Source organism: Colias philodice, chromosome 24, assembly GCF_061535455.1.
Source record: "Colias philodice isolate Cphi_HAF_F1 chromosome 24, ilColPhil1 Martin Lab GWU primary, whole genome shotgun sequence".
Lineage (NCBI taxonomy): Eukaryota > Metazoa > Arthropoda > Insecta > Lepidoptera > Pieridae > Colias > Colias philodice.
The window spans coordinates 7,678,205-7,694,116 of record NC_143109.1 but is presented as its reverse complement, the minus strand read 5'-3'; the positions used below and the strand labels follow the sequence as shown (position 1 = coordinate 7,694,116).

At 31.7% G+C, this 15,912-nt stretch overlaps 1 protein-coding gene across 1 annotated transcript in view; it reads left to right on the top strand.

Moving 5' to 3' along the window:
- The window catches only part of LOC149477803 (solute carrier family 41 member 1-like), a 97,182-nt gene that overhangs the window by 29,380 nt on the left and 51,890 nt on the right, over window positions 1–15,912 (top strand). Inside the window, exon 2 of the mRNA XM_089710080.1 lies at window positions 2,784–2,967. The gene's annotated coding sequence lies outside the window, so the exon portion shown is untranslated. The remainder of the gene's footprint in view (window positions 1–2,783; window positions 2,968–15,912) is intronic.

The following is a 15,912-nucleotide window of genomic DNA, read 5'->3' as shown; positions in this document are numbered from 1 at the left end:
CAATAATTATGTACTCAAATACATTAAAAGCAAATATTTCATCTGACGCTAATATAAATTTTATGAAAATTATAACGTTAGACGTCAAGCGTCTGAGTAGGTACACCCAGCGCTGGCGCTTCACGCTTGGTAATCTGTTTAGCAGTATACAGTAGTTACTGCGCATTACAACCATATAAAATATACTGGTACAACACGTTTGACATAATATTAGCGCGGCGTCAGGTTAGTGTTACGTTTAGTTTAGTGCCTTGACGTCGCGTACGTAAGTAGGTAAGCATCCTATGTGTCAAACTCAAAGCCTAAATCATGATTATCGCTTACAACTTGAACAAAAGGAAAACGTAACGTAATAACATTAGTAATCTACCTCCCTTTTTTTTATAAATTCTAAGAATAATTATTTAAAATTATAGGTCTGACCTTTATCCTCGTCGCCAAATGTAGATACGTGTTCACACTCGTATACGCAATGGATGGGAATGGCTCGTTACGTCGCCAGTAACTAGGGTAAACACACGTCCGCTCACGCCTGATGCTGCTGCGTGACTGTGCTCCCCACTACCCGCGAACCCGAGACATCCGGGGATATAGTACCTATACTTTACTCAAACACTACAACTATCATTGGGGTAATTACTAATTCAGGCGACAGGGTAAAAACTTAAATGATAACTTTATGTAACTAATAGTGATTGATTAAGAAAATTTTATGTATGCTAATATTATCAAACCTAAGTATATAATATCTTCATGCCATTTTTTCATGACTAGCTGCGCTTTGCGGTTTCACCCGCGTGGCTCCGCTCCTGTCGGTCACATAGCCTATAGGCTATCTCAATAAATGGGCTAACACAGAAATAATTTTTCAAATCGGACCAGTAGTTTCTGAGATTAGTGCGTTCAAACAAACAAACTCTTCAGCTTTATAATATTCAGTATAGATACTTGCAAAAGCGATGCTCTAAATTGGTATTTACAATTTTCCCAAATTAGCCCACATCCGACATTCCCTCAGTGCACTAACTACCTACTCTACACGTAAGCCATTGAAAATAAATCAGATCATAATAAAACGGCAGAATTTTGTTATTAGCTGCAGCATAATACAGCATATGTTTTTTAAACGAGATGTCCAAAATTTTTGTTGCTTTTGAGTGATTTCATTGATTGATAAGCAATATTAACTTGGTTTAAGGGAATCCTCTGTACCTTTTTCTTTTTAAATATATCATCCATAGGTACCTAAAACTTTCTCACACTAAAGTACTTTTAAATCTATTAAAATTTTATTTAAAAGTGCACACGTAAAATCATCCAAAAGCTGGTTTTATGAATAATGCAGTAACTTACATTGACCCCATATTTGCGGTAGGTCGCGGGTCCGAACCAGCTGAGCGTGCAAAAATTGTTCACAATTTGTTAAGTATTTGCAAACAGCTTTTTGCAGTATTACACACTAATTTATAAATGTGTTATCTTTAAACCTTGTAAATTAATGCGTAATTTATAAGAAATATTGGACTACAAAGAAAATAACGTGCCTACCTATATATTATGATGATTGATTATTATTATTTCACAAAGAATGCAGCCGCTTACTCTGGTCTTATCTTGCAAAAGTACAGTATTTAATTCCAAGTTCATTATATTGTACATAGGTATATTGATATTTTAGTGACGTTATGAATATTCCTAGCAACTGAATGTTTTGCGTATATTTCAGGACAAATTTCACACACGGCACGATTACGAACGAAAATACTTATATGTATAGATAATTAACACCCAGACACAGAGCAAACATCTATGTTCATCACACAAATATTTGTCCCGGGTGGGAATCGAACCCACGACCTCTGGCTTGGAAGGCAGGGCCACTACCAACCAACCAAGCCGATACCGAATGAACTTCAAAACTCAAACATTTATTTATTCAATTAGACTTCTTCTAGAAGCACTTTTGAATCGTCATTACATATTTTTAGCATTTACCATATTATTATATTACATATAATTTAAGAACTTATAGATCGCAATAGTTTATAAAATACCTGGTAATGGATGATGCCAATTTGTAGGTACATACATATATGAATTCGTTCAGTAGATATACCTACAACTATTATTCAGAGACAGGCGAAAATTTGGGTATCGATTAAACAATTAAATTTTCTTGAATATCTTGAACGAATAAAATCAACAAGTACTTACAGTTTTTATTTCAATATTTATTTATGTATTTATTTTTATTTTATTTATTGGAAACACATACAAATCAAATTAACATAACCTTTGAATTTTCATTGGACATACAAAGTATCGTAAGTAAATATCATACGTGTAAGTCGTTCCTGTAAGATTTATTTAATAACTACGCAGGTAGACTAACTACATACACAAAGATATAGATTATAGTTAATAATTCGTTTTTAATATGTATGAAAATGACAATAAATATTAGAAATAACTTAAATCACTATCAGCTGCAGGGCTGCCACCATTCAATTATAAAATTAATATAGTAAAACAATAAAAATTAAAAAAAATATATTCGTGAGGAACGTATTCGAATTTTGCCAGGGTAGCAACCGTAACTTCCGCTCGCCAGCCCTTAAAATCAGATGAACTCGGCATGTCTAAGTTCACACGAGCGAGCAATGACCGGGGGCAGAACCGGTCCTCCGTCTGGCACAACCCTCACTTACCTCTTATCACCATTGATTGAGCTATTCATTATTATCGTACACCTGATTTTTATACCGCGCGCTTATGTTAACCAGTCAGTATGCGACCAACCGCCGCGGCGTGAACACGTGGTGATAAATAACAGAAATGTAACTTTACTGTGTTAGATGCATGGGGTAAAACGGTGTATATATTTTGTAAATATTTTTTTAAGTGATCTATATTATAGTGTGTGTAAAATCCTGTGATATTAGTTGTAAGATCCCACGAACGCTGCAAGTGAGTATTTTTTTTTTATTTTTTTACGTAGATTATAATTATAACTTCAATTATTATTTTTTTTAGATTTTTTGTGCATTTCCGTCTTAATTTGTAGTTGTTTATACATATTTTTTAAAATAACCTTATTATAAGAAATTTTAACTTACCTGAATTTGTTAGCGGAATTCTGTCAGACACAATTAGGTACATGTGTTTATGAATGGCCCAGGTAACAAGTACATACAATGCTGTAAATACAATAGATCGGCTAACAATGGCATCATTCAAGTTTTGAATATGCTAAAAAAACATCTAATGCGAGAGGCCTTTCGTCTTTTATGAATGCTGCGTATTTTTTTTTTTCCTTAATTATAAATTTAATTCTGAAAGTTTAGTCATAGGTAATTAAGAAATAAAGGAAGGGCTTATAAATTACTAAGAATTATTTTAAACTTTTAACTTTTACTATTGTGTATTGCAAAATAATATCTAATGAAACTTCGCACGTTACCATTTTATATATATGATTTCTTATCACAGCAATTTTAAATAATTTAAGAAAAAACTAAATTATCTTAGAACTAATACAATTATGTAAGCTATGCAATTTTTCTCATAAAGCATTAATAATTTTATTTTTATAATTACATCGAACAATGCAATTGCAAAGAAAAGAATTAAAAAACGATAAAATTATATAATTAATAGATCCAAATTAAACACACATATGGCATTATATTACCTATTATCTTCATAAATGTAAAATAAATTAATCGATAATGCGATAATATTAAATAAATATTATTTATGGTGTCTTCAATTTCGTAATTTAATCAAATAATTTAATCCAGCTATCAGTTTAATTCTCTAAAGTAATAAAAATTCATAAGAATACATTACCTATATTTTTATACTTTAGATTTTAGATAATATTATGTAGCTATTATATTATTTATCTATGGTAGTAGTAGGTATAATTGACGTGTGGCTTATTTAATCTTATAAGTACATAACTGCGCAACGGATTTTGAAACGATTACCGCCGTCGTGTATCATAAGGTATGTAATATGTATTATAAAAAATAAAATATATTTAAAAAAAAACGTTAAAATTTGTAATAAAAAATTTGCGGAATAGCTAGCCCGGTAAACTCTTTTGCAAGTAAAAAAATATTATTTTAAGCGGACACAAATACACAAACCAAATATTATAAAAACCCGATCAGCCATTCTTCAGTTATAAGTTGTGTTATAAGACGACTTCATTTTAGTAACTTTAAATATTTATCTATAGATACATTTATTCAAATATTTAATAGATTAATTATATTATATTAATGAATAAATAAATCATGTGTGTTTTATTCATGACTATTTACGTATTACATGTACATAGTAATTTTAATTTTAATTTTTGTAATAAGGTTATGGATATTTTAAAATATGTTTGTATGGCGCGTAAAGGAATCAGGGTTGCCAGTTAATAAGATGACATTAAAAAAATGGTACTTAACTAAGTTAACAAGTGGAATAAGTTTTCTTTAACTTAAGTATGTTATTGTTATAAATTTTTAAACATAATATAAAACAAAAGTTTTTGATGTATCAATTTTAATACAATAGAATCTGATCGATGTGCATTTTGTTTAATAAATAAATTATTTAAATAAACATTTGCATAAATGTTTTGTCGTAGTGATAGTTTTAGCGCGCTCTTTTTTTTCTAAAAATCTACTAAATAAAAAATATTATAGAACTTATTGACAAAAAAAATTAAATACGTGCACATTACAACGCCCTTAGCTGTTATGGGTGTTTTAAAAAAATTGCTATAATTAATATGAACACTTACTACAATAAATACCACAAAAAATATTGCTGCAAAATATATTCCTTTTAACTTATAATCATTCAGTTCATCAGTCCTGAAATAATAATCTGTAATTATTAGATAATTAATAATGAATAATGAGTTCGATAATGATTTTATTGATTTTATTGATTTTGTATAATTGCAAAAAGCCGATGTACAATTGGTTATATTTCGTTTTATCATTGTTAATATGTGTGATATGGGTTTTAAATAGCTGTATATCTTTGCAATGATCTTGATTTATCAAGGCTTCAAATTTATATAATATTATAAATGCGAAAGTTTGTGAGGATGTATGTATACATGTATGTTTGTTACTCTTTCACGCAAATACTACTGAACCAATTATAATGAAATTTAGCAGACATATAGAGGGTAACTTGGATTAACTCATAGTATAGGTTTTATCCCGGAAACCCCACGGGAACGGGAACTATCCAGGATTTTCTTTGATATATTTGATGGTATTGAAAGCGCCTTAACCATTCTATCAATTACATGATACGGCTTGTTCATTGTGATATCAATGCAATGTTGTATTTTGAATATTGCTACTTTTAATCTAGTAACAAAATTTTGAGGAATCTCTTTATAATCGCTTCCTTATAAACTAGATTAGAACCTAGGGCTTTATCTCAAAAACGAAGACGAAGTTGAAGGAGAGGGACTAATGAAAAAAAATGTTGTGTGGTTTTATGGAACCACGGTAAAAGTGAAACTGTTCGAACGGTTCCGAACACTGCTTTGTGTAGCGCATGTCGCGTGTCGGTCGGCTGCCGAGTAGGTATACCTACTCGGCAGCCGCGATACACGCGACATGCGCTACACAGACCAAAAAGTTTGAGACGATGTAATAAAAGTTTCACTTTAAAATATGGAAAAAATGTACACAAATTTTATTAATATAAATTATTATTAGTATAATGATTTATTTATTTGTACCTGTTGTATTTTTTACTTTCATTGTCTGTCGCAATTTTACCGGTATTTTGACGTATACAATAGATGTATGAAAACAGTTTTTTTTATTCGTCACACGTAGTTTTAGCTTCCGCCTAATTAGTCAGGCAAGATGGCCGATAGTTTTGACTGTGAAACAAAGAGCTCATTTGTATTGGTGTAACGTATTAAATAACTAGATCAATAGTGATTCAGTTTTCGTTTGTAGTAAGTATGTATTGTGTGACGTCCGCTTAAATTATGTTTTGTAGTAAATTTATTCAATCTTTAGAAATAATATTTGGTCTGTTTTTAATGTGGATTTAACATTGATGTTTTTATATTTAAAGCACTTGTATAGGTATTTAAAATAAAACCGGCCAAGTGCGAGTCGGGCTCGCGCACAAAGGGTTCCGTAGCAGCAAATATAATAAATTACAGTTAAATCAACCTATCTCAAAAACTATAAGAGATACTTTGATCAAACCAAAAATCGTTGAAAGAGTTAATTAGCATGCATCACCTCTATTTTTTTTAGAATTTTATACCCCGTAGTTATAAAAATAGAGGGGGGGGGACATACTTTTTACGACTTTGAGAGCTGATATCTCAAAAACCGTTCACTTTAAGAAAAATGTTTTTTAGAAAACTTTATATCATTTTAAAAGACCTTTCCATTGATACCCCACACGGGTATGTACATCGAAAAAAAAAATTTCATCCCTCAGTTACATGTATGGGGGGCCCCACCCCCAATTCTTTTTTTTACTATTTAGTGTCATATTTTTGTAGCGGTTCATACAACACATATTCCCATCAAATTTCATCACTGTAGTACTTATAGTTTCCGAGTAAATCGGCTGTGACAGACGGACAGACGGACAGACGGACAGACGGACATGACGAAACTATAAGGGTTCCGTTTTTGCCATTTTGGCTACGGAACCCTAAAAATGATATTTTGTACGTAGCAACAAAAAATAGTTCTTAATTTATTCACTCAACTAATGAACACCCTAGCAAATTACTTAGATAAGGCCATGTAAATTCGACTCCCTATTACATAAACTTAAAGTACAGACGTTCAGAGATGACATTTGCGTTTAAAAAGCTAAACCAACGAGATACAGACGTATTCAATTACCTGCGAAACACGAGCCCGACGCTTATCACTGCGCCGCCGGCGGTAGTTGCTATGCAATTATATGCTACTAGCCGTGCACCGCGACTCCGACCATGTTTAATGTAATGTAAATATGTAATTTTCTTAAGGTATTTTTAGCGACATTTTTTTTTTTGGTATGTTAAAATATTTTTTAATAAAACTTTTTTCTGGTAGCCCTATAAGAGTTAAACGGCTAGGCATATTCCCGTATATTTTAACAATTATCAAATATTACCACCGGGTAGAGTCAGTCTAACAGTAGAAATTCCTATTTATAGATTTTATCTATCAGTGCAAGTCCTTTCAAAATTATTACAGTCGTTCCGGTAATTATCAACAACAAATATGACAAAAATGTATTGTGCCTACATTAATATCACGCATGGATTAAAGTTATCATTTAATCACTATCAGTTCATTTGTATGGATTATTGTTATTTGTATATTTGACGCACGTGTTCACTGTTCTGGAAGGCTTACCCCCTGTGGGGTATGGGGCAGACGTATTTAGAATTACCCCCATTGATATCTCCCTACAGTATTTTCTCAGACAAATCATCGGATTCGAACTTAGGAAATCTTGATCATGAGTTTTAATTGTTTTAAAGTATTAACCACTTTGCTAAGCGAACAGCTGTATTTAGAATACGTTCTATATAATATACTAGATTTCCGCCCGTGGCTTTGCCCGCGTTTTCCAAGAAAAATCCGCATAGTTCCCGTTCCTTTGCGATTTCCGAGATAGAATGTAGCCTTTGTCTTATTCTGGGTCTTCAGCTATATATACCAAATTTAATTGTAATTGTATCAGTATAGTATTTACGTGAAAGAGTAACAAACATCCATCCTCACAAACAAGCATTTATAACATAAGTAGGGTAGTAGGATTATTCAATATGTCTTCGTCTATTTGATTTTTTGTATTAAAAACAATGAATGGAATTTAACATAGATAGGTACGCAGTATAATGAACATTTTGTAAACAAATTATGAGTAATGATTATAGGATTTATGTAATTAGATATTATTTTATCCAAGTACAAGGTGTTTAATAATTTTTATTAGTCGTAGATACTAGATAGTATGGAAACTACGTTTCAATCTATATATATATATAAAACTCAAAGGTGACTGATATAGTGATCTATCAACGCACAGCCCAAACCACTGGACGTATCGGGCTGAAATTTGGCATGCAGGTAGATGTTAGGACGTAGGCATCCGCTAAGAAAGGATTTCCCGAAATTCTTGCGGGAACGGGGAAAAACGGGGATGCACGTACAAAGTCGTGGGCGGAAGCTAGTATCAAATAAGTTTCTTATTGATTCTCTATAAAAGTTTTTACAAAAGGGCGTTAAGGAAAGTAATTAAAATCAATTAATTGGTTGCACAGATAATCTATACATTTTATCGACGGTTCAATGCAGTGTATAATTCGCCTGTATATAAATTATCGAAATTCGATTATTAAAGATTATGAAAATATTTGAATTGTATGATAATTATTTTATTATGAGGAACTGACTAATCGCATTTCTATGTATATTTTTATCTTAATTTTTTAATTTAATACTACGCTTCGTCTCTTTGATCGTACCCTTCAGTGTCGGCTGGTAGAGATCGCCTCGGAAGATAAGGCTACTATTTTGTGAATCGTCAAATTGTGTACCTAAATCGCATGAAAAGCCGCTCATCAGTTTGGAGCTTGTTACAGTTACAGATTGAGAATTTTTTTCATAATTATACATATAATTGTGCTCAATTTTAGACATTCAAGGGTTTTGAACTCAACATTAACTTTCTTCATGGCAAATTTTATCAAAATTGCATCAGGGATTAAGGCCGCATCAGACAGACAATAATTGTCAGATAAATTAACTTGCACAAGAAAAATAAGATGGATTATATTCTTTTTACGTGTAGAAATAAACAACAAACTACAAAATCAAGACAAAGGTATAATTCCACGCTTTTAAGATATGACTTCGATTACATTGATAACTCTTTGTTAATACTGGACTGATAGTGATAAAAATGGTGCAACCTTTGATAGTTACAATGGTATTTATTGTGGTTTATTTGTTTGTTTGTATGGTGTAATAATAGGGTGGAATGCATACAACTGCTCGATTGATTTCAAAAGGACTTTCTTTGAATTTCATTTGAATTATTTCAGCCGTTTCAAGTTATATGTGATAGGACAGGATAGACATTGTTTTTTAGTATCAAAAAGAGAAGGGGCTATATGAGTAGAGAATTTTTATGAATAATATTTATTATTTTTTTCATTTAATTATTGTTTAATTTGAAATTTTATGAGAGAGTCAGGTGGTGAGTATTATCATTTAAAATCTTGTATTTACTGATAACGATATGCGATAGATAGATTCAAGTAGAAGTTGTTTACAATTAAATTTGAGTTGACTGTAACTTCAAGTTGTACACAAACTTCGTATGTACATATTAATTTATCTACTGCTTTCTATCTATATTACTTTTCGCTGACCAACACCTATTCCGGGTCACTGAACCTGAGACTTAGCTAAAGAGCATAGACCTTGTCGGACACCAAAAATGAATTAAATATTGAAGGAAAAAACCAGGATAGGTTTTTATATATGAAATGAATATGAATCTATCGTTTTATGTGAAACTTAGGCGCGTCGAGAGTAAAGTTTCAAAGTCACGTCATACTACTTGAACAGATTCAAGCTGAAGGAGAATCCGTCGTGTCTATGTCAGCCCGGAGTAGAGGAGACGGTTCCTCACCTGTTACTCGAGTGCCCAATTTTTGCAAGCAATAGATATGCTATTGAGCAAAAATTGGGCATGGCGATGACGGGTGAGAATCTACCTTCCGCCCTGGGGGACAAGTTTAGGGATACTTTCTTTAAATATTGTAAATATATTGTAGAAGTAGTCAATAAGCGAAACAATGGCGTGTGATGTGATTCTGTGATATTAGTATTAGGATAGTTTCAATTCATTCAAAAAAAAAAGTCACGTCATGGTAATACCGTCACGCCATGAAGTAAGGCGACGATTTTGGTGCCTATGAATGTTGCCAAGGAATTTTCACTTCTGACACGTGTGCTCGGCACACACGCTCTTTCCTTGACAAACTTTCTGTTCTGGACATGTCGTTTTCCTCACGATATTTTTCTTCACAAATTGCAGCAGTATGAATAGTGCTGATAAGTTTCTACACACTCGTCTTATCTCAAACCCTCGACCTATATGAAGTTCATACATTTATAACCATTGCTAAAAGTATTGCAATAATCAAGACTAATTACTAGGAAAGTATGGAAGAAAAAACAAAGATTCTTCTGTTTTTACTATATATGGATATTGGTCATCCTCAACATCAGTCAGTCATTCAGTCTGGAATCTAAGGCCATATTGGCTTGTAAACTCATAAATTTCATTGACAGGCTACAATTTCCTTGAAACAAGGAAAATCCGGGAAAATCACTTATTTTAAAACTAATCATAGATATAAATAATTTGGAAAATCCAAAAGTGCACGCCTCATAATTTTTTTTTAATAAATATTTATTAATTATTATTTTTGTTTATTTAATAACAATTAAACCACATCGAATCAGACCCTGAAAAATGAAAGGGTTCTATTCCTGAGCATACTCAAGCGTAAGAGAAAAAAAGACTCGATTAGTAAAGTATTTCGGTCGCTATCGTGTTAACAAGAAAAAGGATCCGCACATACAGACACACGGACGTCCAAGACAGAACTTTTTTAAACTGTTTTTTAACTAGTTTAAATAACAAAAATGACATCAAAAATATCATGAACGTTAAAAATAGTGTTTTTCTTAATATGTGTGTGTATGTATTATCTTACAAGTGCAATGTATGATACATAAAGACATTTTAAGTTTGAAAAATCAGATGTTTTGCGCGAAGTGACAGTAGTACCCACCTCAACGCTTCGCTTATGAGGCGTGCAATAGTATCGTACCATGATCGTACCTATTTATTTACGGTGAATTTTCTAAAAAAAAAACAAATATAACGGTGTTAGAAGCTTTATTAATCCCTAAAGTCTAAAGTATGTAATAATCCAGGGATTATATTTATAATTAGGAGGTAAGATTTATTTAAAAAATTACGATTTTACTATTTATAACATTACTATCAACACTTTATTTTACATTAAATTAAATAATAATAGACATATCCTACTAATCCTACTATCCTACTATCCTACTATCCTACTATATATTATAAAGGCGAAAGTTTGTAAGGATGTATGGATGTATGGATGTTTGTTACTCTTTCACTTAAAAACTACTGAACCGATTACAATGAAATTTAGCACACATATAGAGGGTAACTTGGATTAACACATAGGATAGGTTTTATCCCGGAAATCCCACGGGAACGGGAACTATGCAGGTTTTCCTTTGAAACGCGGGCGAAGCCGCGGGCGGAAATCTAGTTATTACAAATGCGAAAGTTTGTGAGGATAGATGTATGGTGTTTATGTTTGTTACTGTATTACCGATTACAATGAAATTTAGAGGGTAACTTGGATAAACACATACGATATGCACTATGCGGCTGTGGCTTCTTTGTAAACGCGGGCGAAGCCGCAGGCGGAAAGCTAGTAATTTCAATTTCAATTAAATTCTTTTAGTATTTTCTACAGTTGCAGTAGAGCTAAAACTAAAATAATTTGAACTTATACGAGACAAGAATTTTAATCTGCAGATTGGAATAAACAAACAAACAATGCTATTATTATTCTATGTAAGTGTGTAGAATGTAGATAATATCAATCTTATAAATACATTGAGAAATAATAGAATGAGGAAATATTGCAATAAGCACGGATAATCTCATTTACTTATTAATGAAAGATCATTTCATTTATATTTTACACTAACTAATAATTAAATATCTAATGATTGTGTTTTTTCTTTTGTTATTTTTCGCTTTACCTGTAATGCTAAATGTTTATGTATAATTTTCGCTCCAAACCGCCAAATTTTCGCGATAGTAATAAAATCTGAAATGCGTCAGTGTTATCATTTTATTTAAACTCAGCTTAATCTGTTCAGCTGCAATTAAAGTTATTGAGACCACACAAATCGTTAATATTTTAAAATTGAAATTTTAAAGCCTTCAACACACCTTTATATAAAGTTTAAGTGAATAAATATTCAATTCGCCAGACTTTTCGAATAAACCAATTAAAGAACTGGTTTTAAAAGTATTCGTTTCGTAATAGTATAACCAAAAACGAACCTGTCTGTCTTTTAGTGCTTTAAATGTAAAAAACTAGCTTTTTATCTTTAACTATAGCTGTGCCTCTTTGACCCGCATTGTTCCGCTCCTATTGGTCTTAGCGTGATGATATAATGCCTATAGTCTTCCTCGTTAAATGGGCTATCTAACAATGAAAGAATTGTTGAAATCGGACCAGTAGTAGGTACCCGAGATTAGCGCGTTCAACAGCTTTGTAATATTAATGTAGACTAGAGACATTTATCATATTGTATGTAATATAATACCTAAAGTGTAACGGCTTTACAAATAAAAGGTAAACAATGGATAAATTACTACCATTTTCTACCATAGCTTTGTCCTGATCTTGCTCACATGAAACGTCAATCATAAAAACAAGACAGGTTATTGCAATAACTAATCCATTGCAAAGCGAATGGGTAACGTTTTATATGTTTAAAGATAGTTTTAATTAATTCAAAAAACATACTGTACTTAACTATAACTAAAGATTAACTAATTTAAACGGAAAAATATGTAAAATTATAAAATTTCCAGGTGAAAACAATGATAATCTATACATATAATAAATCTGTAGAAGGGTCAATTCTGTACATTGAAAATATTGAAAAAATAAATAGCAGGGGGTGTTACTGGATCGATACCAAACCCAAATATGTGATTAAAAAATTTTTTGTCTGTCTGTCTGTCTGTATGTGAAGGCATCACGTAAAAACTAACGGTTCGATTTCGATGAAACTTGGTATAATTATACCTTATTATCCTGGGCATAAAATAGGATACTTTTTATCCCGGAAAAATACGTAGAAAAAAATAAATCTTAATTTTTCCGCGCGGACGGAGTCGCGGGCGGAAGCTAGTCTATACATCTATACAAATATTATAAAGAGGAAAGGTTTGATTTTTTGTTTGTTTGTTTGTTTGTATGAATTGAATAGGCTCCGAAACTACTTGGCAGATTTGAAAAATTCTTTCATTGTTGGAAAGCTACATCATTTCTGAGTGACATAGGCTAGGTTTTTCCCGGAAATCCCACGGGAACGGGAACTAAGCGGGTTTTTTTTTTGAAAATGCGGGCGAAGCCGCAAGCGGAAAGATAGTAATTAATAATACTAAATTCCCAGTAAGATAATATATCTAACAACTATTATCTTGATTTAATAGTAATCAATATAAGTAATAATGTTATTTTGAACGTCAATAACTTTATTTTAGAGTGATAGTCATGCATATGCAAATCTTATTAGCTATCAAGTGATAAGGAATTTCATCCTTATCACTAACTTGTAACATGTGATAAGAGATAATACGGATAAATCACTACCCCCTTTTAATACGGCATTGGGTAAAGCAAGTCATTGTAACTAAATTATCTGTACTAGCCGTTGCCCGCAGCTTCACTTGTGTGGTCAAAATAAATTTTCATGGTACAATTTTCATCCCCTAATGTATCCCATTGGAGGTAGAATTTATCAAAATTCTTTCTTAGTGGATACCTATATCATTGTGACTATCTGACATGCCAAAATTATGTCCGATCGGTGCAGTAGTTTTCAACCTAATTTGAACAAATTATACTATTTTCCTGCGTAATTTTCCAAAGTAATTGTCATTTTATATGCATCTTCTACAAAATTTTGGAATAGCTTGAAAATTAATCCGTAAATTACTTGTAACAAATAACAAATTGAAAAGGCTATTGACCTCAAATACGACGCTTATTATAAAACCCATTTTGTACATGGAAAATAATTTACAAGTTTTAGATAAATGTATTTAAAAAACTATTAAAATCACATCTGGTTTTTACATAAATATATGTAACATAAGATAAATGGGGAATTTTTTTATTATTTATTAATTAATATTATTTTTGTGATGTCATAGCATTACTGAATTTAAACAATTTATAAGCTACTAGCTTCCCGCCCGCGGCTTCGCCCCCCGTTTTCAAAGAAAAACCCGCATAGTTCCCGTTCCCGTGGGATTTCCGGGATAAAACCTATCCTATGTATTAATACAAGTTATACTCTATATGTGTGCTAAATTTCATTGTAATCGGTTCAGTAGTATTTGCGTGAAAGAGTAACAAACACACACATACACATCCTCACAAACTTTCGCATTTATAATATTAGTAGGATAGTGGGATTAAATATTTAAAATATTTATAATCTGTAATGTTCACGTAAAAAAAAATACCCATACTCTATTCTCTTTAGCAGTTAGAAGTAATAATTTTCTGACTTATAGATCTAAGTTTGAATATAATTAAAATATGAATTAACCTCGTTTATTGAAACGATCGTCATTTAATTCGTTTTATAATTAGAATGATTAATCTGTGTTAATACACCAGTAATTGCTTAGCCAATTTTAGATAGTATTTTTATTTTTCGAATTACATCAATTTATACAGTACTAGTGGTCCGCCCCGGCTTCGCCCGTGGTACATATTTCGCAATAAAAGGTAGCCTATGTCCTTTCTCGGGTATCAAAATATCTCCATACCAAATTTCATGCAAATTGGTTCAGTAGTTTAGGCGTGATTGAGTAACAGACAGACAGACAGAGTTACTTTCGCATTTATAATATTAGTAAGGATTAAATCAAGAATATAATATTAAATGCAAAGCAAAGATTATTTACCTTATTTAAATATTTTTAATATAATATATTTATTTTAAACAGACATAAGGACGGAGTTTATACATATTTATTTATCTTTGTCACTTCTAAAATAAATAACGTACATAACGTAATATTATAAAAACTTTAACGAAATATTCATTCTCAATATTTTTCGATAATTTCTACTTGTAATGGGACTCAAACCCCCTATAGTCTTTACCTAGAGTAAGTAACCACTCCGCTATTGGGAGTATGCTTTTCATAAATACCGTGAACTTCTGTAAAGGTATGTTTGAACGAATGCTTACAAAACATACGAGCAAACAGTCATAGTTTATAGTTCATTTATTAAACAAAGGTTTAACTCAAGATAACGGTAAGTACTAATTTTAACAAGCTTGTTAATCCTATTTTAATCTGAGTTTAACTAAGATTTAACTACTCTTTAATCTCTTTCTTTAATGGAATAACGTGAATAAGTATGTGAATTAATGATTTTTACCATAATAGGGATTGTAATCAGTCTAGCCGTTTTATAAATTTATAATTGTTTTCTTGCTATAGGAATAGGTAATTAAATTTTTAAAATACACGTTATATGTAGGTTGTAGGGTGTATCGTGTTGAAATTGACACACAAATCTGACTGGCCGGTTGGCTTGGTTGGAAGTAGCCCTGCCTTCCAAGCCAGAGGTCGTGGCCCGTGGGTTCGATCCCCACCTGGGGCAAATATTTGTGTGATTAACATTTAAGTTTTTATTTAAAATTATATATCTTATATATAAAAATGAATCGCAAAATGTGTTGGTAACTCGAGAACGGCTGAACCGATTTCGATAATTCTTTTTTTATTATATTCCTTGAAGTACGAGGATGGTTTTTATGTAGAGAAAACGTAAATATGTACCACGGGCGAAGCCGGGGCGGACCGCTAGTTATATATATATTATGTATGTTTATCAGCCATCTGGTTTCCATAACACAAGCGAAAAGTTAGTATGGGATCAGATCGTGCCGTGTGTGAAAATTGTCCCGAAATATTTATATTTATTTATTATTTTACATATGTTGGCATTGATTTGAAAAC